The sequence below is a fragment of the Tenrec ecaudatus genome, chromosome 7, assembly GCF_050624435.1.
Source record: "Tenrec ecaudatus isolate mTenEca1 chromosome 7, mTenEca1.hap1, whole genome shotgun sequence".
NCBI classification, from domain to species: domain Eukaryota; kingdom Metazoa; phylum Chordata; class Mammalia; order Afrosoricida; family Tenrecidae; genus Tenrec; species Tenrec ecaudatus.
In genome coordinates, this window is record NC_134536.1 from 151,210,776 (window position 1) to 151,237,582 (window position 26,807).

The 26,807-nt window shown below is 44.1% G+C and overlaps 1 protein-coding gene and 2 pseudogenes across 3 annotated transcripts in view; 2 read left to right on the forward strand and 1 right to left on the reverse strand.

The window, feature by feature from the left end:
* FARS2 (phenylalanyl-tRNA synthetase 2, mitochondrial) overlaps positions 1-26,807 on the reverse strand; it is a 605,344-nt gene that overhangs the window by 92,404 nt on the left and 486,133 nt on the right. The gene's annotated exons all lie outside the window — the stretch shown is intronic.
* LOC142453111 (methionine-R-sulfoxide reductase B1 pseudogene) lies at positions 2,218-5,825 on the forward strand (annotated as a pseudogene).
* On the forward strand, positions 7,109-7,920 carry LOC142452986 (proteasome subunit alpha type-4 pseudogene; annotated as a pseudogene).

Genomic DNA, 26,807 nt, shown 5'->3' on the forward strand with positions numbered 1-26,807 from the left:
TCTTAAGGCTAGAGAAGCGGCAATAGAATGAACAGGGCAGGGGGCATAGGAGGAGTCTCTTCTATAAACAACTAAGAAAAACACGGAAGGCTAAAGCATGGCCAGCGATGAGCAAGGAGTTTCCTCCGTGCAGTAGCCAAAAGCCCTGGTGCAAAGGCAGGCTACATGCACTCTGCCTTATGGGAAACCCCACAGACTATGTAGCCTGGGTTTGGAAGAACCTTCTCTGGGCCCTCTCAGGACAGCCAGGCCATGCCTGGTGACCACCTAGTTCGTCAGGAGGCAGTAACACTTTAGTGGGATGGAGAGGGGACTGGACGTCATGGGAAAAGCATAGTCCAGGGTCAAGGGTCACTCCAGAGCTAGTACCAGCTGGCCTGTGTGGGTGTGTGTCTGAGTGAAGTGGGGGGAGGGCGGGGTACCCAGTGGTGATTAAGACTTAGCCCTGGCCCACACAAATCTCATAGAGGGAACAAGACAAGTGTGTAATTATTGGAAAGAGACAGTGATAATAAACAAGGGCGACATTTCTAAAGTGTCACCCAGGATCAGAAGTATGGAGTGGTGTGTGGGCAGTGGCCTCTGACAGAGGATGCAGGGACTCAAGGCTGAGATGTGTCAAGGGGATTTAGGAATTAAGATCAAGCACAGAGTCTATAAATAGGAAAACAGAGCTAAGAAAATCATGGGATCAGATACCAAAGGGCTTTGTGCAGCAGACCAAGCCGCCTGGATCTCATTAAGGAGAGATGGCGAACCCTCAGTGGTTAGCATGGGTGGTTTAGGTATATACTCTAGAAAGATTCGGTGATAGGAGAAAGATTTAGGCAGAACCAAGGTATGGAGATATGCAAAGGGAAAACTACTTGGAGATGAAAGGAGTTTAAAACCCGAAATCATTTGCTATCTAGTCATGGCACTCTCGTGTCACAATAGACCTGTGTTCCATAGGGTTTTCAATATCTGATTTGGGACAAGTAGATTACCAGGCCTTTCTTCTGAGGTGCCACTGGGTGGACTTCGGAACCTTTCAATTATCAACCAAGGGTGTTAACCATATGTTTCATTCAACATCTCCCAAGATGGGTTTTTTTTTAGGGGTCACTGATGTTTATTTTGCAAACAAAACCACTGGGGATGTTGCCTGTTGACACCTCGGGATGACACTGGGACACTTGATGGGAAGCTCTCAAGAAGGGCGAGGAGTTGAGTCACAGAGTCACAAAGCTGGGGTTCCAACAGGTGTCAGCTGGTCTGGCTTGGCTGCAGGGCAGCTCTAGGGAAGCGGAGAGAACGCTGACAAGCTCAGGGAGGGGCTACCAGAGGTTTGCCTGCCCAGCTTATTTGGCGAGGGGATTTCTGAACTTCTGGCCAGCAAACTTGGCCTTGTTGCCCAGCTCCTCTTCAATTCTGAGGATCTGGTTGTACTTGGCCTTGGCGATTCGCTTCGGGTTGGTCACTGTGAGATCGTCCCCTACCACCTGGATCCCAGAACTGGCAGTGAACTTTGCCCAAGCGTCCCAGTCATCCTGGTCGAAGGGGTCTTCGATAGATACTACTGGGTAGTTCGTGATGAAGGACTTGTACAGGTCTGCCAGTTGGTCAGGTGAGATGTACCTGCTGGGGTCATCAGGAGACTTGAAATCTAGGTCGTATTTCCCAGACCCGAAGAACTCGGAGGCAGCAACATCCATGCCAATCACCACCTTGTCAGTGTAACCAGCTTTCCCAATAGCGTTCTTCAGCAGCTGCAGGACTTCTTTGTTCTCCAAGATGTTGGGGGCAAATCCGCCTTCATCACCGACATTGGTGGCATCCTTGCCGTACTTCTCCTTGATGATGTTCTTCAGGTTGTGGTCCACCTCGGCCCCAATGCACTTGGCCTCCTTGAAGTTGGCTGCTCCGATGGGGAGGATCATGAACTCCTGCATGGCCAGCTTGTTGTCGGCGTGGGAGCCGCCGTTGATCACATTGAAAGCAGGAACGGGCAGGATAACTTCGGAATTGCCAGCCAAGTCAGCAATGTGACGGTATAGGGGGACTCCCTTCTCCACAGCTCCGGCCTTGCACACAGCGAGGGACACGCCCAGAATGGCATTTGCACCAAATTTTGATTTATTCTCAGTTCCATCCATCTCAATCATCCGCTTGTCGATCTTTTCCTGCTCCGTAAAGTTCAGTTTCTTGCTAACCAGGGCAGGCGCAATTGTTTTATTGATGTGCTCAACAGCCTCTGAGACACCTTTGCCCAGATACCGGGTCTTATCAGTGTCCCGGAGCTCCAGGGGCTCATTGATCCCAGTCAGTCGAGGCCCCACTGGGCACGGCAGCTCTGAAGAGCCCTTTGGCGGTGTAAAGATCGACCTCAACGGTGGGATTTCCACGGGAGTCGAAGATCTCTCTGGCGTGAATCTTGAGGATAGACATGATGGATTTCTGGCCGCTGGTTCTCATCGCCCAGGAAGTAAGTGTAGGAGGCTGCAGACGCCAAGACAGGTGTTGGGTCAGCAGAGGGCAGATGCTGCGACTCCCAAGATGGGTTTTATATAGGTGTGTATTTTTTGCAACATGTGGAAGTAATTTTGAATCAACCCCCACTCACGCATATATCCTCAGAACGCTGAATGGTTTCTTATATAAGTTTTATACAGTAGTAAGAACTTGCCCCTGGCTTATGGTGGTGATTTGAAATTACTGGCTATAGCTCTTCCATCCATAATCTTTGTAACTCTCACCTAGTCATTATGTAGGGGCATGCAAATAAGGTGTAGCAGATTCTAACTCAAGGTTTGTTCAGTTTTGCACAATTTATTGAATAATTTTATCACATGCAAGGAAAAGTTTACTGCAGATAATTAAAAGACATATAACAGGGAACTGTCAGAAATTCAAGTCTAATTTAGAGAACTTGGAAAGAGAGATACTACTGCTGATATCAGATAGATCCACCTTGAAAGCATAAAATACCTGAAATATGTTTTAGTGACTGCACAAGGTCACTCGGCTGTCTGAATAACAGATTATGCATAACATTTCAAAGAAAGGGACTCTGAGAAGACTAAATTATATTCATGCAGAAACTGTACTTAGACCAAGAAGTTGTCTTTTAAAAGAAAGGAGCCACTGCACAGTTTATGCAGGAAAGATGTGTGCTAAGGTGTTTCCTTTCACTCTACTAATTCAACTTGTATGCTTTCTAAATAACCCGAGAAGCTAGACTATAGAAGGAGCAACCTGGCATCCGGATTGGGGGAAGATTTACTAAGAAACTGGTATCTGTGTTGAGAGTAAAGAGAACTTCAAGCACTTACTGATGTCTTCTGTATGGATCACACAGCAACATAATTTCTTTTTAAAAAATCCTCACAATTAGATCACACAGCAACATAATTTCTTTTTAAAAAATCCTCACAATCAGACCAAAATTTAACACAATGGTAACAGAGTAAAAGGTTTAAGCTGTCGAGGATTTGATTTTTCTTGGATCTACAATCAACATGGAAGCAGCAGTCTAGTAATCCAACAATCCTGCATTGGACAAAAAGTACAACCAAGACCTCTTCACAGTTATAAAGAGCAAATATATCACTTGAAGGACCAACAAGTCTGTCTTGGAAGAAATATTGTCAGAATGCTTCTTGAAAGATAAGGATGATGTGACATTTTTTTCTCATGTACTATGCACATGTTATCAGACCAGGCCCTGGAGAAGGACATCATGCTGAGTGTGGAGGGTCAGTTAAAAAAGGAGGAAGGCCTTCAGTGAGATGGACTGACACGGTGACTGCACCAAGGAGCTCAATCATAGCATCGGCTTTGAGGAGGGGTCGGAGCTAGGTAGTGTTTTGTTCCGTTCTGTGGTACACAGAGGCGCCATGAGTTGGGACCAACTTGACAGCACCTCACAACAACAAGAACAAAAGCAGACCTACTAGTCAGTCCACCAGAGACCATCAGTAGACTCTGGGTCTTCTTATGTAAAACAGTGTGCTAGATCCTAAGCAACATGAAGGCAGGGGCCTTTGGGTAACAAGCAACCCACAAAATGCGTTGAAGTGAACCGATGATGCTTGACAATAGCTAAGTTTTATGACGGACTCAGAACAGTATACAAATCTCCCTGCCCATCCTAGGAGACAGCAGAGGTCTGTCATTCCTTAATTCCTTAATTCATATCATGTCATCTACAAAACCTGACAGTTATATTTGCTTCGGACAATTCTAAATTTTATTAAATGAGAATCGAAAGGAAAACAATGTGTTTCCTTGCAGATTTATTTATTTTAATAGTTTGGGTGTGGAAGTTTTGGAGTTTGAGAAGCCCTTGTTTAACTTTGAAGAAGAACTCGATCCTCAACACCCTGACGCCTACCATGGGTGGAGACTAGTCTATGTGGAAATTCTCCCAAATCACTGCCATATGAACATTTCTGATGTTCTGAGGGGTGACTGTGGGGAGTGACAAACTCAGATGACTCTTGCTGAGATGCCAGGCACTAGGACTCCTGCACAGGGCCCTCGCCTGGGCCTCCCACCACCCACCTAGCATCTTATCCCAAAATGCTTTGGGCCCTAGCAGTACATTGAAGAGAAGGGTACAGCAACACAAGTTCATCGAATGTGTTCGGTAACTAAGCTAAGGGTTAGGGATTGAACTGTGTGCCCCAGAAATATGTGCTGGATTTCTGGACCCTGTATCTGTGGATGTGGTAACAGTTTGGAAGCATCATTTTCTTTTGTCATGTTAAGGAGGTTGCATCACTAGAGTGGACCCTACTAATTGAAAACTGCCCTGTCCGGATTCAGAACATCTACAGCACAGAGGAGAACAACCCCAAAGGGTCTCAAGCTGTCAATCTAACGGAGAGCCACCTCTTTCTTCCTCAGAGTGGCTAGTGGCTTTGAGTTACTCACCTTTTGATTGCCAGCCGAGCGCTTACCACTGAGCTACCTCCTGAGTTAAAAATAGAGCAGAACAGACAAGGACATACACAGGGACAGAGATGCCACGTGACGATCATGCGTAAGCCACGGAACCTCCAGGAACCAACAGACGCCTAGGGCTCCAGATAAAGAAAGGTACAAACACAGCTGAGACCCTAGAATTGTGAGAACATGCATTTGTCCTTAAAGCCAGTCAACTGTGAGAACATTACTTTCCCCTTAAAGATGGTGGTGTTACCGCAGCTCCAGTAACCAGAGCCCCAACACAGGGTTCATGTTGGTGCCTTATGTCACTTCCGAGAAGTTCTTTGATTGAGCATTAGTTTTTAAGCAAAGAATAATGTTTACAAGTTAAAAAGCATTGCTTAATGATAACCGATTTCCTCAAACTATGGCCCGCGGGCCACATGCGGCCTGCCGAGGACATTTATCTAGCCCGCCAGGTGTTTTTGCTCGTTTTGTTTTTTAACTTCAAAATAAGATAGGTGCGGTGGGGTCGGTGCACTCGGAGTGTGAGAGCGGGACGGGAACCTGGTAGCACTGCCTTTCTGCAGCTTCTCTGGGGGCGAGGTTTTCCAGAATCACTGTGAACCCGCTGTCTCCGTGTGTGCCAAGTGCGGCTGCGAGCTGCTCTCCAGTCGCTCCGAGTCCCAGCGCTCGGCTCATCACCGTGGCCATCCTTCACGGAGACCATGCATGATGACAGCGTGGCCAAGCAGCCCGAGCGCAACCAGCCTGATGCCTTTAAGGTGTCCTGCGGTAAATGTGGCCAAGAGTTCCCCAGTGATGTCCCCAAGCGGGGGCAGTCCCGCTTCTGAATATTCAGCAGCTCTCTGAAGTTCATCCCTAAAGGCAGCACATCTGCCTCCCAGGGGAGGTAAGCGGGCAGCTCAACCCCAAGCAGCCACAGGCATTGGTCACCCCCCTTTAGAACTACAGCCTACTGACCTTCAGGCAGGGAGGGCAGGATGAGGGGGGGCGGTGTTTCCTGATGACCCTACCCCCTGTGTCAGGATGGGGCCGAGGGCTGGCTCATCCTGGCCTCTGAGGCTGGAGGCTGGGACTCTGGTCTTGAAAAACAAAACACCCTTGGCTTCTCTCCTCAGCCTGGCGGCCCCTCCCCACCTGCCTGGTCTCACCCTTATGAGCCCTAATTCCCAAAGGGGCTCCAGCCCTCACCAGGGTCCGTGCTGACCCCTAAGTTGTATGAATGAGCACATGCAACCACTACAAGGCCATGTCCCAGGCGGCGGCTCCAGCCCGGTCACTGCATGAATCGCTCTGGTCAAATCCTTCCAGGCTCACCAGGGCACTGAGGGTCTGTGACCTGCTGGGGCATGCAGGTCATGGCACAACCCCTGAATCCAAGGTCTCCATCCGTGTGGGAGAGCAGTCACTGATCCATGGTCTTGCTACCAGTCCCCGGTGGGACCTGGGAGGTCTTGTCCCACAGTCTGTACCTGCCAAGCCTGCCCCGGGAGAGTAGTCCAGAGCAACTGGTGGTGGCCTCACCCTCTCCTGCCTCACCCTCTCCTTAATAAAGCAAGGAGACCCAGCAGGCTGCCGTATCCTTGATTGGGTCTATCTCCACCCTTAAAAAAATGTGTAGTGTGCATAGGAATTTGTTCACAGGTTTTTTGTTGTTGTTGTTAAACTATAGTCTGGCCCTCCAAAGGTCTGAGGGACAGTGAACTGGCCCCCTGTTTAAAATGTTTGAGGATCCCTGGCCTATTTGAGAACTCTTCCTAAACTTTAGAAAAAGAATTGCCCTTCCATCAAATGTAGAAACATTCATGATCATAACCAATTAGAAAAAAATGTAATGATAAACATTATAAACATGCACATATGCGCACACATATAAAAAGATATTCCATATGTACATATACATAGTCATATGTATTAGATATCAATGAAACACCACACACACACACCCTTTGCCGTCAAGTTAATTCAGCCTCACAGGGGCCCTGTGGGCAGAACAGAACTGCCGCACAGGCTTCCCAAGGATGTAATCTTCACAGAAGTAGACGGACTGTCACTTCTTTCTGCTGTAAAGCCACTGCTAGGTTCAAGCTGCCAACCTTTCAGTTAGCAGGCAGGGCTCCACATAGACATATCCATTATTGGAAAGGAAGCAGTAAGAGTGGAAGCTTCGGACTTCCGTTCCCCGAGAGTAGCGCGTTCGGTGCGGCTCTTGCCCCTTCAGCGTCTTCATGCCAGCATTCTATAGAAAACAGGAAGCATATCTCGAAGATATGACTCGAGGACCACAATATTTTCTCCAGAAGGTCGCCTGTACCAAGTTGAATATGCCATGGAAGCAATTGGACACGCGGGCACCTGTCTGGGAATTTTGACGAACGATGGAGTTCTGCTTGCAGCAGAGAGACGGAATATCTCGATGAAGTCTTTTTTTCCAAGAAGATTTATAAACTCAATGAGGACATGGCTTGTAGTGCGGCCGGCATAACTTCTGATGCTAATGTTCTCACTAATGAACTCCGACTCATCGCTCAAAGGTATTTACTACAATATCAGGAGCCAATTCCTTGTGAGCAGTTGGTTACAGCGCTGTGTGACATCAAGCAAGCTTACAGTTTGGAGGAAAGCGTCCCTTCGGAGTGTCGTTGCTCTACATTGGCTGGGATAAACACTACGGCTTTCAGCTCTATCAGAGCGACCCGAGTGCATTGGAAATAATAGTGCTGCAGCTGTGTCAATGTTAAAGCAAGACTAAAAAGAAGGTGAGATGATCCTGAAGTCTGCACTTGCTTTAGCAATCAAGGTGCTGAATAAGACCATGGACGTTAGTAAACGTTCTGCTGAGAAAGTGGCAGTCGCCACTCTAACAAGAGAGAACGGAAAGACAGTCATCCGAGTTCTCAAACAAAAGGGGGTGGAGCAATTGATCAAAAAAAAGAGGAGGAAGAAGAAGCTAAAGCCGAGCGGGAGAAGAAGGAAAAAGATAAATAGATTCTGTAACTCCACCTTGGGCACCACTTGGAGCAAACGTCCTAATGTTTCCCACTGAGAAAGGTGTGACTCTTAAAAACACTTACAAGAGGAGCTAGGACATGCCACCCTGAATTGGGTCCTTGTCCTTTATGTTCAGTTGATGATGTTATGCCAATGATGATTGTTGGTCTTCATGGATAGCTTACAAGATTTCTTTCTTTTTAAATAAAACTTGGAAGAGTAGAAAAAAAAAAGAGTGGAAGCTTCAGGTTTTCTGTATTAATTCAATCAAAATCCACTCCTCATGGAAGATGCCAGTCAATGCTCATCCAAACAGAAGCTACTGCCTCAGCACTGGCAAAAAAATAAAAGTATTTATTTCATTTTTTCCATATTAAAGAAGACCATTACAGTAAATCTGGTTGAGCATAAGGAAATTTGAAAAAAAATTCATATTCTGGTATCCCAGTTAAAAAGCAAAAATCACAATTTGTAACAGAGAGGAAAATGCTGACTTGTTTATTTTTTCTCTTGATAGTTGTTTTTCATTTGTTTAAGGAGCCCTAGTGGTATCGTGGTTACACACTGAGCAGCTAAATCCAAGGTCAGCAGTTTGAAACCCCAGGCCCCTACAAGGTAGACAGATATGGCTGTTTTACTCCCATAAAGAGTTACAGTCTCGGGAATCCATGGGGGGTGGGGGGTGCAAGTCTACCCTGCCCTATAGGGTCACTATGAGTCAGAATCGATTGGCTGGCAGTGAGTTTAATTTGGTTTGACTGATTCAATTGTTCCCTTTCAATGGAACATTAAAAAATAATCTATACCATTGGTTTCAAAGCCTCAAGTTCTTTAAAAAATATTTTATTAGTTTGATCAAAAACTGGGGGAACTGGCACCATCACTTAAGACAAAATGGTCCCAGAAGCTAATATTGTGAAGACAGCTGAGGGCGCCCAGCTATGACAAGATATAGCATCTGAGGTCTTTAATGGCAGGGAAGCAGCAAAGCCCACATGAAAGAGGCACACCGACCTGTGTGATTATGATGTGTCCACACGATCAGGTATCAGAAGACCCAAAACAAACAACTATTTTGATGCGAATGGGTGGGTCAGAATGGAGACTCAAAGCCCATCTGTAGACAATTGGACATCCCCTCAGATAAGGGTCACAAGGAAGGGATGAGCCAGCCAGGGTAAACACACAACACTCCTATAGTTCTTTAATGCCTCCTCTCCCCCACTATCATGACTCCAGTTCTACCTTACAAATCCGGCTAGACTGGAAACGGGTACACTGGTACCGCTAAGAACTCTCAATACATGGAATCCAGGACAGATAAGCCCCTTGGGAACAATAATGGGAGTCGCAATACCATGAGGGTAGGGGTAAGGTGGCGGGGAGGGGTGTGCAGCAAAGAGGGAGAAAGGGGGAACTGATCTCAATGATTGATGTATAACCACCCCAACGCCCCAGGGGACAAAAATCAGAAACATGGGTGAAGGGAGACAACAGATGGTGCATAATAAAATTTAAAAATTTATAAATTATCAAGGATCCATGAGAGTGGGAGGGATGGGGAAAAGGAGGATCTGATACCAAGGGTTCAAGTAGAAAGAAAATGTTTTGGAAATGATGAAGGCAACATATATACAAATGTGCTTCATACAATTGATGTATGGATTGTTATAAGGGCTGTATGAGCCCCCCATAAAAAGACTTTTTAAAAATCACACAATCCCCTACCCCCCCAAAAAAACTGGGGGTAGGAGGTGATTGTCAGCAATAGTAGAAGTCAGAGAAATGCTAGAGGAGGTTAAAACCAGCCAGTATAAAGTTGAGCATTGACTAAGAGCACACATACATGCACACTGCTACATTTTGTATCTGGCAAGTCATCCATCTATTTTCTACCTATCTTACTGCCCTCAAAAATCCATTTTAATGTTTATTGTACATGTTAGTAAAAATGAGTAATGAACAGAACCACAACTCAGCCACATGCCATAAATAACTCAAAAAATAACTCACTGATGAACATTCTTATCAGAAGACACTGAGAATTCCAATTAGGTTTTTTGTTTTGTTTACTAACATCATTGTAAAGTTGATATAAAGTTAACCACTGCTTGTGATAACTTTCTCTACTCTTAATGACTACTTTATGCTTCTTGGTTCACATTGTTCTTTTGGGGAAGATGTCAAAGATAATGCACAACAGACCGATCACTGGCACTATCCTAGTCAGCTCTGATAACACCGTCTTTATGATACACAACCTATTGTTCTGGTTTCTGAAGTTTCCATAGGTTCTTCACCCCGAATCGAAGGAGCCCTGGCGGCAGAGTAGGTTTTGCACTGGGCTGCTGACCGCAAGGCCAGCTGTTTGAAACCACTGCTCTAGCGGGAGAAACTTAGGACTTTCTACTGCCACAAAAATGTCCAGACTCAGAAACCTTCAACGGTAGTTGAATTTTGTCCTTTTGAGTAGCTACGAGTTGAAATCAACTCTATTGCAGTGAGGCTTTTTTTTTTTAAACAGTTTAACCCACATCTGTTAAGGCTGTTATTCTGTGTAAAGTTCCAGGTGCCAGGATGATGCAGCAAATAGGCCCTGGTACGTGCACTCATTCCCAGTCAGACTGAGATACTAAGAATACTGGTCTGCACACTCTCCAAAGTGGCATGTGCCCGCATCCCCAGCCTTGCGAAGAGCAGGAGCCACGTCCACCCTGTGGAGGGAAGGCTTAGAGGCAGCTCTGGTGGGTGGATATCACTAATCCTAGGTTTGAGGTGGCTTTACGCAGAGAGGCAGCATTGAGGTCCCAGCTCCCTAAGGGCTATGAGAGTAATCTCGATGAGTCAGTGTCCCTCGCCTCTGAGCCAGGTCTGTAGCACCTGTCAGGGGCAGGCTGTAAATTTACCTGCCACCGGCCGCTAACTCCTGTAGATCTTTCTCAGCCTCATGCAGTACACTTGTCACCCCTGAATCTTATTTAAGTTTCACATGAAAAAGGAACTGCGGATGGACCCATAACAGACGTGCTGAAAACCAAAACCTCGCTCAAGCAAACACAGAGGCATATTTTCCCTATGCTAAGATATGTCAGAGTAGATCTGTACTTCATAGGATTGTCAATAGCTGGGTTTTCAGAAGTATATCACCAGATCTATGGGGTCTGTGGAGTCTTTGGGTAGACTCAAACCTCCAAACTGTGGGGTAGCATTACCGTTTGCATCATCCAGAGATTCCAGACGAGGTATACTTCACATACTCATCTAATACACACGCTAACTTCTGTTTGCACAGTCTATAAAAGCAGAGACTGTTTGAGGACCAACGTTCGTTAAAGGGAGCTATGATGCCGAGAAGGTTTGGGGGACACAGCAAAGGTAGTGTTTCAGTGCACACAGTGGGGTGCACACTCTGCTCCCCTTAGAGTTCCTGTGGCCTGTTAAAAATATTGGTTCTACATGATAGTGGGACAAGAGGAAGGTAAAAGGGAAGAGAGGAAAGAACTAGGAGGCAAAGGGCATTTATAGAGGTCGAAATAAAGCCATGTACCTATGTAAATATATTTATATATGATAATATGGAAATAGGTCTATGTGCATATATTTATAGGTTTAGTATTAAGGTAGCAGATGGACATTGGGCCTCCACTCAAGTACTCCCTCAATGCAAGAACACTTTGTTCTATTAAACTGGCATTCCATGATGCTCACCTTCCCGACACAATTGCTGAAGACAAAGCGGGTGCATAGCAAATGTGGTGAAAAAAACTGATGGTGCCTGGTATCTAAAGATTAGCACCTGGGATCTTAAAGGCTTGAAGATGGACAAGAGGCCATCTATCTCAGAAGCAACACAGCCCACATGGAAGAAGCACACCAGACTGTGTGATCATGAGGTGTCGATGGGATCAGGTATCAGATATCAAAGAAAAAAATCATAACATTGTGAATGAGGGGGAATGAGGAGTGGAGAGCCACAACCCATCTGTAAGCAACTGGACATCCTCGTACAGAAGGGTTGTGGGGAGGAGACGAGCTAGTCAGGGTGCAGTGTGTCAACAATGAAACATACAACTTTCCTCTAGTTCTTAAATGCTTCCTCCCCCCACTATCATGATTCCAATTCTACCTTACAAATCCAGCTAGACCAGAAGATGTACACTGGTACAGATAGAAACTGGAAACACAGGAAGGCCAGGACAGATGAACCCCTCAGGACCAGCGGTGAGAGTGGTGATACCGGGAGCATGGAGGGAAGGTGGGGTAGAAAGAAGAACTGATCACAAGGATCTACATATAATCCCCACCCTGGGGGACGGACAACAACAAAGTGGGTGAAGGGAGACATCAGATGGTGAAAGACATGACAAAATAATAATAATTAATAAATTATCAAGGATTCGTGAGGGAGGGAGGGGATAAAATAAGGAGCTGATACCAAGGGCTCAAATAGAAAGAAAATGTTTTGAGAATGATGATGGCAACAAATGTACAAATGTGCTTGACACAATGGATGGATGGATGGATTGTGATAAGAGTTGTAAGAGCCCTGATATAGTTTAAGTTTATTTTGCCAACCTGGCCGATAAACACATGTGGGGTTAATTGAAGGGTGGAGAGATAAATTGCTCGCTGAGCCTCACCTTAGAATTCTCGGGTCTCTTGCTTTCTGATGGTAGGACCAGGGTGTAGCTGCCTTAGCCAGTTCCCTGCTTTAGCTGGTAAGGCTCACTTCCTGCAAGACATCCCTGAGGAGAAACCACATGGACCTATCCCGATGTAGTCCTACGTGCTGGAGCACCCATGTGGAGACCCCTGCCAGCACTGAGATGTTTACACATTCACTGACTCAGCTTTCCTCCTGCAGGCGGCATCATTGCATCTGTTTTGTGAGATGGAGGACTTTGTGGACTGGTGTTGGACAGAAGGGTTAATGGGTTGATGTTGGACTTGTGGGCTTGGGCAGCACTAGGTTGGGATGTTTTCTTGAAGTGCACTTAACCTTTATATAAAACTTTCTCTTATACATGAGTTGCTGTGGATTTGTTTCTCTAAAGTACCTAGACTAACACAAGGCCCCAATAAAACCATTAAAAAAGATAGTTATAGTCCCAAGGGCTCAATTAGAAAGTCAATGTTTAGCAAATGATGTTGGCAACATATGTACAAATATGCTTGATACAATTGATATATGGAATGTTATGAGAGCTTTAAGGGCCCCCAATAAAATGATTTAAAGAAGGAAAAAAAAAAGTACAACAAGGGGAAAAAAATTGGCTCTCGGCCACACTTTAGGCCCAGGAACACAGTTGTGTCCATGTTTTGAAAGCTCTCCGGATAATTCAGATTGCTGCCAAAGCTGAGAACCACTACTTTTCAAACTTGATTGTGTAACGAGTCACCTGGGAACCCTGTTAAAAGGCAGACTCTTATTGGGTAACTCTAGGGTGAGGCCCAGGGCTCTGTTCTTTCAAACCAGCTCCCAAGTCCTGCGGATGCTCCTGGTCCATGAATGCACAACAGAACAAAATAACTGCCAGGCCCTTCATCCTCATAATTGCCATTAGGTGTGAGTCTACTGTGGTAGTCACGGCACCAGGCCAACTTGGTGAGGGTCTCCCTAATTTTTCTGCCCCTCTACTTGGTGCAAGAACTACCAAAGCATCACGAGTTCACGTTTGATTAATTTCTTCATCACTGGCTTTAGAGACTGGTGCATAAATTTGAATAATAGCTGCATTGAGTGGATTTTCTTGTAAGCAGGTAGATACTATCCTATAATAGACAGATCTTGAAGTGTTCTTGTTGATGACGAACGCGATGTCATTTCTTTTGAATCTGTCATTCCCAGCAGAGTGAACCATGAGACTACCAGACTCAAAGTAGCCGATACTGGTCCATTTTGGCTCACTAAAGCCTACAGTATTGATTTTTACACGTTCCACTTCATTTTTGAGAATTTCCGATTTTCCTAGATATTCCAAGTTCCAGTGATTAATTCCTGTTCGTAGCCATTTCTTCTCATTTTGAGTCACGCTTTCTCGGGATGTGAAGGTCCTGCAAGCTTCACTCCATCCAAGTCACTACGGTGGACTCTACTTTGAGAAGGCGGTTCTTCCTCAGTCATGTTTTGAGTACCTTCCGAACGGAGGGGTTCATCTTCTGGAACTGTCTCTGACAAGGCTCAGCTTTTACTCAGGAGGATTTCGGTAGCTGACATGTTTTGATGCTATCTATCAGGTTTTCCATGGCTAATTCCAAAATAAGCACTCTTAGTTACAGCGCTTTATCATTTTTTTCAAAAGTTGAAAACAGCCCTCCTCCTCTCCTGGCTATAGTGAATCGGGCATTACCTGACTTTAAACTCTTGCTTTTCACTTTCATCCAGATCCCCTCGAAGCCAGTTTTCTGTATCCAGAAGTGACGCTAAAGAATATGGCCCAGAACTGTTGCTAAGATTCAAATAAAATAAAGTGGTTTTTTTAATGAAAAGAATAATAGGTGTTGTTTTTAAGTTGAGAATTGAGTTCGAGATTGTATTCACACCTTTCCCTTTACACCAGACCAGAAACAGTTCAGAGGTCTCAGACGTCATTCAGCTACACGTTAGCCTGAAATTGGTTATTTGAAGTGTGCAAATGAATCTACAATAATAAAATGGGTTCTGTGTGAACACAGACTTAAATAATGACCAGGAACCACTTCAAAAGTGAGTCATAATCAGTCTGAGCTTCACTTCATGATGTCGCCGATTGAAAGCTGTAACTACCTCTCAATAATGAGTAATGCCCTAGGAAAAGAATCTTGAAGTGTTGGCTTTAAGTAGTAGGAAAAGTACTTACTGCGTTGGCGTTAATAAATATTTTTAAATTAACGGGGAAAATTTTCTCATTTGCAGAATAAAAGAATGAGTGGTCTTATCACCTTTTCCGTTTTCTCACCTGGATGATTTTGGTTCTTGTTGATAGGGGTAATATACTTCTCAGAACTGAAGACTTGAACACTTTTCAAAGAATTGTTTTGCTTTTCTTAGACCCCCTGATATGCCCTCCAACTCTCCATCTATAATTATGTTTCCTTTACCTCTCATATACCTCAATTCAAAAAAGCTTTTCAACATCTATTTTCTTCAATCATCAATTCAGACATCAATGTGATCTTTGCTTAGACATAATCTTGTCATTGCTATTCCTGTATCATTTTACATTATTAAAAACAAAGCCCACATTGAGATTTTAATTTTGCTTTTTACGCAGACTAGTTGTTCTCTAAATTTTGCTATGAAAGGTAAAAATATACAAAATTGGATAGCTTTTAAAAATCCTCCTAAAAATGTGGCTTGAATTTTTCTGCTAGGCTGAAAACTTCATCTAGTTAGAGGAGAGCATTCCCCAAAGATTCTAGTTGGTGTTGTTAACATTTCTATTACCTTTACTATTTATTAAGGTCTTGATATGTTTTCTATGGTGGAGTAAATTCTCAGATGGTCCACTTACATACAGGTCATTTCTTGGAAAAAGGGCCCCATTTACTTTTTTTAAAAAAAAGATGAGTATTTTACTGTAAAATAATGTATACTTCCAGTAAAAATTCTTCTTGGTGGATGTAGTATTTCAGTGTGTGGACATTCTGGAAGTTACCTACTATTTACAAAGGCTACTAGTCGTCCAGCGGGTGGGAATTCTGTACATTATCTAATGTGTCTTCTGTTGACAAATAATTTTATAGTGATTTTATTTCATTATTTTAAAATCATTTTATTGAGAGCTCTTACAATGCTTATTTTAGCAAGATATGCCATGCTAGAATGAACAGCTTGGTGTGCACATATGTGAATATTGTATGTGTTAGGCAGGGTTGACCAGAGAAACAAATCCAGTGACGCTCGTCTATGTATAAGAGCCTTATAGCAAGAAGTATTTGTATATCAGGAAGGCATCCCAGTCCAACTCAAGTGCATAAGTCCAGTACCAGTCCATAAGTCCCTCTTCAGATTCTTGTAGCCACATGCAATGACGTGGAATTTTGGACGTTCACAGGCCCGTGGGCCCAGAGTCAGGTGGGCACATGTCGGGGCATGGGCAGCTCTCAGAGTCAGTGGCAGAGTCCCAGCAAGCAGAAAGGTGAAGGGGCAGAGAAAGGGGTGGGGAGGTTTCCAGTTCCCCTGGTTATAGGAGGTGGTACACTCCCAAGGAGGAACCATCAGATTGTGCCCTGATGGACAGGTTGGATTCCACCCCTAGACTTTTATACATCTTCAAGTTGACATAAATTTATCTAAATACCACACTGTGTAAGCTATTTATGGAATAAAAACATGTGTCTTTTCACTTTTCATATATATTGTGAAACAGCCTTCTTAAAAATATAGACTGATTTGCACTTCCACAACTAATGTAGATAGAGAGGGCCAGGCACTTGGTAGCACCGAGGAGCTTCAATTTTTTCATCTTTAACAATCTGATAGCTAAAAAATGGTAAGTCATGGTTACCAATTTGTTCATTCTAATCTAGAGTGAGCCTGAGTATCTCCTCCTATGGAAGTTCCAGTCTGTGTTCCTCACAGGCTGATAGAGCTCTGTTATCTTAAGAAAATTAGCTTTCATCAAACATGACCTCCGGCACCTCAGCCTCCGCATCTTGTTTTATATTCTGGACTCACTGTCAGGGTGCATTTTGTTGAGCAGATGCTTCAAATTTTTACTTGGCTAACTTCCTTACTCTTTTCTCTTATGGCTTCTGAGTTTTCTATTAGGTTTATTTTCCCAAGCAAGTAAGAAATTCTAGTTTAATCTCTATAAACCACTGCAAGTAGGTGACATTCCTGGGCTACATTATCTGCACAGGGCGTGTCCTTCCATAAGTTGCTTCTCCTCCCAGAATTTCAATTTCCTTAACTGCAAAACTGGGATAATAAAAGCTACATCAGAGGATTATGGTGAAGACCAAATAACATCATGTAGATACAACTCAGTACATCACTCCCAGGAGGTATTCAACAGATGGTGCTTTTGCTTTCGCCTCGATGTTAAATACCATCACCACTTTGTGGTCCCAGGGAACGAACGTCTAACAGACTGGTCGAGCATATACATCCCCTAGGAGAGAGGGAAAGACAGGGAGCCCTGTTGCTGCTGCTGCTGCGGGTGAGGGGCAGGGCTGCTAATTGCAAGGTCAACTGCAAACCCGTCCACCACTCCTCGGGAGAAAGATGAGACTCTGCTCTGATAAAACTTTATAGTCTCAGAAACACGATATAGGGTCACTATGAGTCAGAAATGACTTGGTGGTGGATTTTTGGGGGGGGGCATGGAGAGTGTGTACAGGGGGGTGGCAGCAGGCCTGAGGATCACAGCACAGCCGTTCATGGGTGCTACATTTGGCCATTGTGGAACTGTTTCAGATGCAATGCTGTGTAATTTCCTATAAAATAAGATTACTTCTTAGCACAGTTCTTAGAACACTTTGGTATCTAAGAGATTTTTACATCATTTAGGGGGTCTTGGCGGTAAGTAAAGCTCTCAGGAAAGGCTCAAGGAAAATGAAAGGGACCATCAGATCACTGAAGATATGATTGCTATAGGAAAAAACTGTGTGGTGAAGAAGCCAGATGGTGTCTGGCTTTCAGAAAGAACAGTATCTTAAAGGCTTGTCTTCCAACAAGTATCCAGCTAAGTTCACATGGAAGAAGCACACCAGCTTTTGTAATCCAATGATTTTAAATAATCAAATCTAAAGCAAAAGGAAGGTATGGTATCAGAAATCAAATTGTGAATGCGTGATTTTCAGAAGGCAATGGATGGCAGTGGGACCCCAAAATCCATTTGCGGGGCCCTACATGGATTCAGGCCCTGATGAGCCTCCTCTGAGCACAGCGGAGGCATGTGAAAGCCCTGCGATGAGAGAGAGCATGTGGTAAACTTCATCTTCAGGTGGAATTAGGTGGAAATGTGATACTTGATCATTGGAGCTCCAGCAAATGTTCTGGAACTGAACTCTGCAGGTATATATTTAAAATCCCAGAACTATGGAAGTATATATATGCAATGTGAACCACATTGTCAGTAAAAATATACTAAAGCAAAGAGCAACCCATTCAGACATCTAATTGGAGAGATAGGCTGTGCGGGCACACGCAAAGAGCCATTTATCTGATTTATTTTATCATAGCTAGATAGATGAAAACTGTCTTCAAGGAACTGCATTACTGTAACACTTCTTGGTTTGCTACATACTGAGCCAAATTTTAAGTCATTCTTATAAGAAATAATCAACTTTTTTCATATGGTTGAATCACTGCCACATCATTATTAATGGGGGGCAGGGGTTGGGAGCGGGGCTAGCCTAGATCTAAGGGGTTATGACATAATTGATTCAAAGTGACATAAGTTTATTCTGACTCCATTGTGATCCTCTATGGAACAGAAAGCCGTGTCTAACTTGAAAAACGAAAGGATAAATTAAACCCCTAGAACGGTACACACAGATGGGCCTTAGCATGATAAGACATCTTTATTACATCCCACAGAAATCTCTCCATGGAGACACTAGGTTAAGTGGCCTAACAGCCACAAAGACACTGCTTGATATCCTACCTGTGAATAATGCCTGGGGTCTGAATAACCTGTGAGCTTCCACCTGAAATACAACTAGTAGTCTCTCCCTGCAGGGAAGAAAGAGTGAAGAACATGGAAGACGTGTAGAAAGGAGCAGACCGATGGTCTACCAGACCATGGGAACATGCACCTCCAAGACCTTGAGACTAGACGAACGAAACGGTTCCCAGCTGCCATCACCAATTACCCTGACAGGGATCACATTGGAAGGTCCTGGATAGAGTGGGAGGAAAATGTGGAAGAAAACGCAAAATCATAAAATGCCCAGGGTTACTGGTGGGGTAGAAACGGGTGGAGCACCAGAGACTATGACTCTTGGCCATCCTTCAGGCCAGGAAACGAATTCACCCCAATGGCTCAATTTCCAACTAAACGATGATGTGTGTATAAGACGAGGAATAGCACTATTGAGGAACGCACCCCTTACAATAATCAACTATTTGAAATCCAAAAGGCAGCATGTACATAAGCGCAGAGTTTAAAAGGATTAGGAGTTTACAAGAAAGAGGAGCAAAAACAAGACACTGGGAGGAGGTGAAACAAGTGATGCTACACTGTGGGGACTGCAACCAATAAGGTGAAATAAAATATATAAGAATTGTTGAACGGGAAACTGATCTGCTCCACAAACCTATTCACAACAATAAGTCTAAAATTAAAAAATAATAAAGTATGAAGGTACCCCCTCCCCCCCAAAAAGGAATCTCCTCATGGAGCATGTCATCATCCCAATGATCCATCCCCTTGTGCTGTTCTTATCATGGCCTTGATAGTCCTTCCTTTTGAGCGTGGGATTAATGCTATTTCCTCTAGAAAACTGGGTGGGTACTATGACTGTTTCCACTACTCGAGGGGCAACAGAAGTGATGCTGTGTGACTTTCATGGATGTGACAGAAAAGAACGGCATGGCTTCTACTGCGGTCCCTGGAAGACTTACTGTGGAAATCATCGGCCATCATATAAAGGATCAAACAACAGGTCAAGAGCATTGGTGGTTCAAAGGCAGAGCTCTCACTTTCCATGCGGGAGACCCTGGTTTGATTCCCAGCCAACATACCTTTTGTACAGCCACTATTCATCTATAGACCGAAGGCATGCGTATAAGTCTATTTCTGACAATTAACCAACAAAACCCCTAAAGATCACAGTGGAACACTTTTCTTTTTCCTTTCTTTTTAAAAGCATTTTATTGCGGGCTCGTACAACTCTTATCACAATCCATACATACACCCATTGTCTCAAGCACATTTGTCCATATGTTGCCATCATCATTTTCAAAGCATTTCATTTCTACTTTGAGCCCTTGGTATTAGCTCCTTATTTTTCCACTCCCTCCCCCCTCCTTTCCTCCCTCTCTTCCTCATGAACCCTTGATAATTTATAATTTTTTTCATGTCCTGCACTGTCCAATGTCTCCCTTGACCCCTTTGTCTGCTGTCCACCGCTTGGGAGGGGGTTATAGATAGGTCATTGTGACAGGTATACATACAGCTTTCCTCTGGTTCTTTCATGCTTCCTCCCCTCCACTATCATGACCCTAATTCTACCTTCCAAATCTGGCTGGACCTGAGCATGTACATGGGTACAGATGAGAGATGGAAACACAGGGAACATAGGACAGATAAACCCCTCGAAACGACCATTGAGAGTAGCCACACCAGGAGGGGAGAGGAGAGGTGAGAGGAATAATTTTCAATCTGCATCCGATCACGGGGGAGGTGCCAGACGAGCAAATGTTTCATTCCATCTTGCACCAGGTTGCCACGAGACAGGTTCACTTCATGGCAACTAACAACAATAGCAACAGGCCACTGTCGTGAGAAAGACTAGACCATACGGAGAGACGATGTGTTAGTAGTCCAGTTCAACCCTCAGCTGATGTTTTAGCTGCCAGGGATACTCAGTGAGAATGGCCAGATGTGTAATAAAGACACCCCCATTGCCGCTCCACACCTAGAGTCTCCTGACTGAGTCTTCTTTGATTTGGGAAATACAGATAAGTTGTCTCTGCTGACACGCCTGAATTCCCAACACCCATAATGTGTGACCATAATAAAACCACTGCTGTATGTCTCGAAGTTTGGGGTTAGTGTACGATACAGCAATAGATGGCTCCCCTTCCACACTAGGTTTCTTTGAAAGCAGGCTATCTTGCAACCGCTAAAGATAAATGACTCCCCACAGCACCGCAAAACTTCTGCAGGAAAAACGTGGATAGATTTGCCACCTTGCCCATTAATATCTTGCTAAACAGTCACACTTTGGAAGCAATTGCTCATCTCTTACCACCTACATAAAAGTCAAACGATGGATTCTCCATAAATCACCAGGCTGCTCCAAGATTAGTGGTGACGAGGCAGATCTAGTGAGCATTTTCCAAAAAGCACATAAAATATGTAGATTCCCTTGCAAGTTGCTCTTCAGATGCCATGCTTTCTGCTCTCATTTGTTGCCACCTTTGCCGTCATCTGTGACTCTTTAAACAGAAAGCCATTTCTCCTGAGGCCGTTAAGGATGGATTCAGATCAGATTGCTCTATGTAGAAGTAAGATGTTACTGTGTTAAAACATTATTATTATTCATGCTTATTTTGGAAACGGATATACAAAAAATCGCAAATGCTTTGAAAATGATTTGTGCAGGGAATGTACAGATGTGCTTTACACAATTGATGTATATATATGTATGGATTGTGATAAGAGTTGTATGAGCCCCTAATAAAATGTCAAAAAAAAAAACACCTGTTGGTTAGCAGATTTTTTTTCTGCCAGTGAGCATTATATTTAAAAAATACCAATTAGCTATATTTGACTTCAGGAAGGTACTGATCACAGCAAATTCCAAGCACACTCTTGCTGTGCTTAGTCCCTTGTCGGCGCAGGACTTCCCCAGGATCTTCTGCTTGGCACCGAAGGACACCCGAGGCCACAGGATAAAACCGGGGTTGTCAAAGGATACTACTAGTGTTTAGTCATTTTGAAAATGTATGTCAATTTCCACTTTTAACAGCATAAAGAGTTCATGGAAATAATAACTACTATCCTCAACACTCTCACATTGACATCGACTATGCCCACAAAGGGCTAGCTATTTCACCAGGCATTGACAAGGCAAAGACACAGAGCGAATCCACTGTCCACCACCAGCACCTTCAAAGCGCTATAACCTAAGACCTCACAATTAAAAAACCCCAATTAGCTACCTCATGCATATTTTATTTCAAGAAGGTACTAATCAAAGTAAATTCACAGGGATACTGAGGTAGCGAAAGTGATCTAAATAGCTTCTGAGTGGCCATGTGGCTACTATAGTGTACGGCTTTTCAAGAGCTATCCTTCAAATAATATACTGATGCAATTCCAGTCTGGGTTCTTGCTAAAGGAAGGCAGGCTTACTCACTCTGAAAGAGAAGGAAATACTGCCAAGGCAACTGGACTTGAGTCGGAAGATGGAGGCCAGCTGTAGCCTTCCTCCAGGATAGCTTTCAAGCTACCTGAGCCCTCCTCCCAGCAGGGCCCAGTCATGGGTCTGGTGTTGGCGTCCTCCTCTGTCCTGCGTGATCAATCTTGGGCCGGCTAGCAGAGCCCAGGGCTTGGTTCTCTACAGGTAGGCGTTAAACTGTCTTTTCTAGAACAGTTGTTCCAGTTTAGATACCCCCCAAAGCACGTCCTTCCAGGTTTCTGTAGAGCAGTTGGTCAGGTTCCTGGAAATAGTATACGTTATCCAGCAGTCCTATCTATGGTTCATTTTCTCTGGACTTAAGTCTATTGCAACAATGGCTGACTTCCAGGAAGAGGGCGACGGAGTAACACATACTGGAAGGATGCCAAAAAAAGAGGCTGGGGACTTCAATTGTTACAATCCAGGCTGAGTTTGAAGAGTTGGAAAGAATAGTTTTGAAATCTGTCATTTGACCTACAAACTCAAATCAATTCAAAGGTTAGATCTGGGAAAAGAAGAGCAAGGCAGCTTCCAGGAAACCAAGAACGTTTCCGTTTCTGACCCTGGTCCATTAATCATTTATATAAAAGCAGTTATTTATTTGAAGAAATAACTTTCTCTGAAATGGCAGGAATCAAAATGCTATTGTGTGGCTTCCCCTGCCCCTCCAGCCCCACCCCACAATACAAGCAATAGGGACATCACCTCTTCTCTTCAGCTGTTTCAGATTGACCTGTCCTGTTCCTAATTTACCTGCGAGGTAGCCCTGCCGCTAGCGCTGCCTCCACAGAAGTACCTGAAATGCTTTTGTGCAGTATTATTTTTTCAGGTGAGGTGCTTCTCAGCACCACGAGTCTGTATCAATTCTCCATGCGGGGAGAGGACAAGGATTTGGAGTCTCTTCACTTCAAGAATATAAATTATAAAATGGAATGGTTCTCTGGATTCACTTAATTTTTAAAAATTGCTGAGGTAAAGACCTATTTGTTCTCGAGTTTGTGAGTTGGAAGTCGGAATGGTTTGAGATGTTTAGAGGACCAAGAATCAAAGCAAATCTGAAGGAATGAATCTTGTCACAGATATAATAGGATTAAGCTCCTGTTAGCAAGACAAACAGCTACTAGATTAGATTAGCACCCCAAATTGTCTTTCCAAAAATCATTCTACTATTCCATCTGATGTATACGATACCTCATTTACAAGATAGATGCTGGAATGTTCAAGATGGCATTTCAGAGGGAGAAAGAAATAAGTTTACCAGGCAGACCTATTAAGCAGAATTTGTTATCGTCCCGATAAGGCTTCTCAGCTATATGGCTGGCTTGATCTAGGGCAGTGGTTCTCACCCTTCCTAATACCACGGCCTTTTAATACAGTACCTCATGTTGTAGTGACCCCCAATCATAAAATTATTTTTGTTGCTACTTCATAACTGTAATTTTCCTACTGTTATGAATTGGCCTACCCCTGTGAAAGGGTCGTTGGACACCCACAGGGGTCACAACCCACAGGTGGAGAACCGTTGATCTAGGGTAACTCAGTGAAACAGTTGCTGTTGAGCTGATTCCCACTCGTGGGGACGCTGTGTGTGTCAGAGTAGGACTGGGCTCCACAGGGCTTTTGTTGGCCCATTTTCCAGAATCAGATCAGTAGCCCTTTCTTCTGAGGAGCCTCTGGATGGGCTTGAACTTTCAACCTTTGGGTTAGCAAATGAGCGGTGGAAATATTCCTTGGAAACAAAGCATGGTATGTGGTAAGGGTGCAAAGTAGTCACTCAGAAAACAACAAACCACCCCAGTTGTGAAGAATTCTTAGGGAATAAAAGGCAAGCTGAAGGTCTGGAAACTGGGAATGAATCGGGACATCCTTTTCTTTCACTCTTTTTTGTGTGTGTGTGATTGTGATCCAAGTAAGTTTTATTTTAATCATTTTATTGGGGCTTATATAACTCTTATCACAATCTATATATACATCAATTGTGTAAAGCACACATACATTCGTTGCCCTCATCATTCTCAAAACACTCGCTTTCCGCTTGGGCTCCTGGAATCAGCTCCTCATTTTTCTTCCCCCTCCCTCCCTCCCCACTCCCCCCTCTCTCATGAACCCTTGATAATTTATAAATGATTATTTTATCATATCTTACACTACCTGACGTCTCCCTTCACCCACTCTTCTGTTGTCCATCCCCCAGGGAGGAGATTATATGTAAATCCTTGTGATTGGTTCTCCCTTTCTACCCCACCTTCCTTCCTCCCTCCGGGTTATCACCACTCTCACCACTGGTCATGAGGGGTTCATCTGTCCTGGATTCCCTGTGTTTCCTTTCTTTCCCTCTTGAAGGAATTCTTCATCAGCTATTAAAGTATAAACCCTGTGTTTGGCAAGTGGTAGGCACGCAGCAAAGGCTGTTACGGCACCAGTGACTCATTGGTGTGGTTCACAAGTGGTGCTGCACACCAGCAAGGCTCCTGTCCCAGTGCTCTGGTCAGGATTCCAAACCTGAGTGCTCACCGTCCTGCAAGCAGGCACCCAGGAAAAGCCCAGTGTGCTTCTGTAACCAGTTAACAAGCCGGCTGAGTCCTGGTGACCCCACGTGCGGCAGAATGGAACTGCGCGCCAGAGGGTTTCCGGAGCTCTGTAAGCTTTGAGGCTGGTTTCTGTAAGTAGATGGCCACAGTTTTCTCTCTGGAGACCATGGGTGGGCTCAAAACGTCAATCTTCCAGTTAGCAGCTGAATGCACCAACCATTTACACCTCAGGGCTCCAGTCAACTTTAAATGGCTTACAACCCTCTGAAAGGTTAGCCGGAGGACACTATTATTCTCATTTTATACTCACTCTCAATTCAGAGAGGTGAAATGGTTAGCCTGGATTACACTGCTGTTTTGTAGCAGTGGTGGTACATGTTAACTGACTTCTAGGCAGAGGTCACTCTGCTACACCAAGAAACCTCTTTCCTGTCCTCCAGAAGGCAATTCTCACCAAGAAGCAATAAAATCAACACTACAAACCCACCAGTTGCTCCACAGGAGCCTGTCAGGATCTACAGTCTCAGCAGTGCCATGAAGAGTGGCTCTAGGTCAAAGTCACTGGCAGTGAGTTTTACTCTTCCATTCCAGAAAGAGGCATTACTAATTCCCTGGTCTGCCCATCTAGGGAAGACCGCCCACTCCCTACACTCATGCCTCTCACTGTGAGGTGAGGCAAAGTCTTCTCAGGGGAGTCCTACCTGGCTATCCATAAGATGACTCATCCCTGCCCACTTCTCGTTGAACTTGAACTTTTCACCAGTTGAAATGGCACAGTAGATGGCTGTGCTTCCTTGCTCACTGACTTAATTTCTCCACCAAGACAGAGACGTTGGCCTTGGTCTCTGCAGTGTTGACCACACCAAGAAGAAAACTTGGTGTATAGCAGGGATCAATACCTAGACAGTGTATGTGTGAACAAATAATGCATGGGGGCAAGGAGAAAATTAGTTCCTTGAGGATTAGGGAGAATCTTTTGGAGTTTAGTACAGTAAATTTTAGTGGACTCACTAAAAGACTGATGGATTCAGCGTGTCCTTTCAATAAGGATCAACGCTGCTAACAGTGATGTCTTTGAAAATGAGCTCTAGTTACAGTAAAACAAAAATTAACACAAACTACATTTAAAAAGGAAGCAACACAGTGTCTGGTGGATGGAGAATGTTTTAAAAATATTTATTGCCTGCAGTAATTATCTGCCATTAAACTAATCATTTCCATTTTTACATACTTCCTCCATTTCCTTTCAATATAGGCATATGTTTTTATATTACTGCCAACACATATCAGTGTTATTTTGTTTCCTATTTTTCTTTTATGATGCTTCTTGATGAGCAACTTAGTCTTTGTAATTTTGAATACCAGAAAGATGTTTAATTGTGTCTTGTTGACTAAGCAAAGGCATTTGATCCTGTGGGTAGTAGCAAACTATGGATAATATTGTGAAGGGTGGGAATTCCAGAACACTTAATTGGGCTCATGAGATACCTGTATATAGACCAAGAAGAGGAAGTCATTTAAACAGAACAAGGGGAAAATGTATGGTTTAAAATTAGGAAAGGTGTGCATCAGAATTGTACCTATTCACAACACTTGTTTGTGGTAGTTACATAATTTCATGTCAACTTGAAGTGCAGAGGGGGAGTCTGGCCTGTCAATCAGGCCACAGGCTGATGGTGCCTTCTGGTGGGAATTACCTCTTCATAATGAGGGTCCTGGGAACCTACCCCTCACTCTCTGCTTCACCTTCCTGCTGTCGAGTCACTAGGAGAGCTGCCAGAGACACTGCCATTGTATGTACACAGCTCTGCATCCATCGGCCTGTAATTTTCCTATAAAATTCTGCTTCATTGCACATGCTGCATGAGTGTGAAGAGGGATTTATGGACTAGTATCAGACTTATGGACTTGTCCTGGACTAGACTGGGATGTTTGTTTGATATATAATTACCGCTTGATATAAAGTTCTATATTACACATATATGAGTGTCACTGAATTTGACCTTGATAGCCTGTCTCTTCCACAAAATGTCACACTAGTCCATTATATTGATGACATTATGCTAATTGTACCCACTAAAGAAGATATAGCAAAGACTGGAGATTCATTGGTACAACATCAGAGTCCAAGAGGGTGGGAAATCAGTCCAAGGAAGATTCAGACAACCTCCACCACAGTAAAATCTCTAAGGGTCCAGTGGTATGGGGCATGTCGAGACACTCCTACTAAAGTGAAGGATAAGCTATTACATCTTCAAACCCCCCTCCCCCCTCACACACACACTAAACAGGAGGTAC